The 2772-nt window shown below is 35.8% G+C and overlaps 1 long non-coding RNA gene across 1 annotated transcript; it reads left to right on the plus strand.

Moving 5' to 3' along the window:
* LOC107637933 lies at window positions 1-592 on the plus strand. The gene is made up of 2 exons (XR_001619629.1): window positions 1-197; window positions 290-592. It is a non-coding gene; the product is annotated as an uncharacterized LOC107637933 (long non-coding RNA).

Below are 2772 nucleotides of genomic sequence, written 5' to 3' on the forward strand. Positions count from 1 at the left end.
AGTCGATGTGCACTGTGTGGAGAGGGCTTCGATGAGTTTTACAGCGACGAAATGGATGAGTGGATGTATAGAGGAGCCACATACCTTAAGGCACCCATGGGAACAACATTGGCCACCATGGACAGACATCAACTAGGACCCATTGTTCATTCCAAATGCAGATCTGACTCTGACTCTACTATGCCCTCAACCAATAGGTATTTGCCTTTTATATACGATCCTAGTTACAATATATTAGCTTACTGCTACTATTATTTACTCTTCTTCTTTATTTTGTTTGTGTATGCAGGGAACCTACCAAGGGAGTAGTAAGAGAAAAAGATTGCGGGTCGACCAAACATCAGTTTTGTGCACCCTTAATTAGGACTTACTAATACTTTTTAGGGTAGAGTTGAATCATGTATAGCTATAGTTACGCTAATAGTGTTCCCAATTTCTTGCCGTCAAATACTATTAGTTGCTGTTGCTAGTGCTCTATTGTTGTTCGGGTGGGAGCCCCGGCAGTAGATTTCATTCATCAGCAAAATCACATTATATTACTGTAGCAGTAAGCATGTTTAATTCATTGAATTTAATAAAACTTTGTGTTCCGAATTATGATTTAGTTTAATAGGTATATATAAAAAATAAAAAATATAGAAAAAACATAGACATTCAATAAAGTAAAAGCATATTATGTGTTGCTATATAAGAAAATGTTTTGATTTAGTAGCTTAACCATTCAAAAGTCTTGTTCGTTTGATTGGATTAAAAAAATAAGGCTACTTAACTGTAATAGAAAATTATGAGTTATGGCTAAAGTCACAGTTTTTATTATGAACATGGAAGATAATAAGAAATTATGGCAGGCATTGGTTGACATGTAAAATAAATAAGGAAGATGTATTTAAATATAAAATAAAGATGTGTAAATAGAAGACTCTAATATTATAACTAACTCAATAAGAATGATTATTATTGTGCGGCAGTATAAAGAGAGGAAGAATTATTATTGATTTTGTGTGTACGTATTATACTATCACAAATCCATGCCCTATTTATACTTGTCCAAGATTCCCCTTTTCAAACTTCATTAATATAAAGTCTATCATGGGGAAACAAAGCACCACAAATCCATGCCCTATTTATACTTGTCCAAGATTTCCCTTTTCAAACTTCATTAATATAAAGTCTATCATGGGGAAACAAAGCACCGCTCATAGTTAATATTGCATAGCCCAAAGTTAACTTGACTGGAGAGATGGACATTAATACTTATCATAACACTCCCCCTTGAATGTCCATTTAGGATTATTGTCTCATTAAAACCTTACTAAAGAAAAACTCAATGGAAAAATACTTTAGTGAAAGAAAAAGAGTACAATATTCTGTGATGGGGACTGCCTCATTAAAAACCTTGTTAAGAAAAACCCAATGGGAAAAAAATTTGACCAAGGAAAAAAGAGTACAGTCTCCCCCTCTTGTCGACATTATTTAATGTCTCGAAATCGGTGCATCCCAATCTCATGTACCAATTTTTCAAAGGAGAATTTTGGGAGTGACTTTGTGAATAAATCTGCTAGCTTGTCACTTGAGTGGATCTGTTGGACATCAATTGTCCCTTGATTTTGAAGATCATGAGTGAAGAAGAATTTGGGAGAAATATGCTTTGTTCTATCACCTTTGATGTATCCGCCTTTAAGTTGAGCAATGCATGATGTATTATCTTCAAACAGGACAGTTGGAGCTATCTTATGATCAATTAGTCCACATGATGACAGAATATATTGGATCAAACTCCTGAGCCAAAAATACTCGCGACTAGCTTCATGTATTGCTAGTATTTCAGCATGATTAGAGGAGGTTGCTGCTATCGTTTGTTTTGTGGACATCCATGATATAGCTGTACCACCATATGTGAACAGGTATCCCGTTTGAGATCTTCCTTTGTGTGGATCAGACAAGTATCCAGCATCTGCATAAGCAAGGGTGGCAAGCGGAGAAGCCCACCCCGCCCCACCTAGTGCAGCGGTCCTAGAATCCCACCTCGTCTCGCCTAACTGCGGGCTGGCGGGCTAAGCCCGCCAAAGCTCCTCTTTTTTTTTTTACCATTAACTACTAAATAATATATATAATTTCACAATCATATTAATAAATTTATAATTTCTAAAGGCATAAAAAATTATATTTTTTATATTCATAAACTTTAAAATCTTTATAATTATAAATATCTAATAAACATAATTATGAACCAAGTTTTCATCCAAAACATAAGTATAAATATTCTCTCCAAAGCAAAATAAACATAATTTAAAACATAATTATAAATATTGTCTCTAAAGTAACATAAACATAATCCAAACTACTCAATTTTTATCTTCAAACTCTTATAAGTTAGGTTGGGGGAAGTTAGATTTTGGCCAGAAAATTGTAAAAATATCCCCTCACTAAAAAAATACTAAGTCCGGTGGGAAGTCCGCCCCACCCCGCCAAAGCCCGCGGTTTAAGCGGTGTGGGTTAGGCGGGCTTTTGCTATTTGGCGGTCCTAATTTTTCAGCCCGCCCCTCCTTTTTTGACAGGTTACGCGAGCCGGCCCGACGGGTTTAGGCCTGTTTGTCACCCCTATGCATAGCCAACTAGTTGTGACTTGGATCTATAGAGATAAAGCAATCCCATATCAACCGTTCCATGAAGATATCGAAAGATTTGTTTGATTCCATTCCAATGTCTTTTGGTTGGAGAGTAACTATATCTTGCTAGTAAATTCACAGCAAATGATATATCGGGTCTTGT

This window comes from Arachis ipaensis, chromosome B04 (assembly GCF_000816755.2).
Source record: "Arachis ipaensis cultivar K30076 chromosome B04, Araip1.1, whole genome shotgun sequence".
NCBI classification, from domain to species: Eukaryota; Viridiplantae; Streptophyta; class Magnoliopsida; order Fabales; family Fabaceae; genus Arachis; species Arachis ipaensis.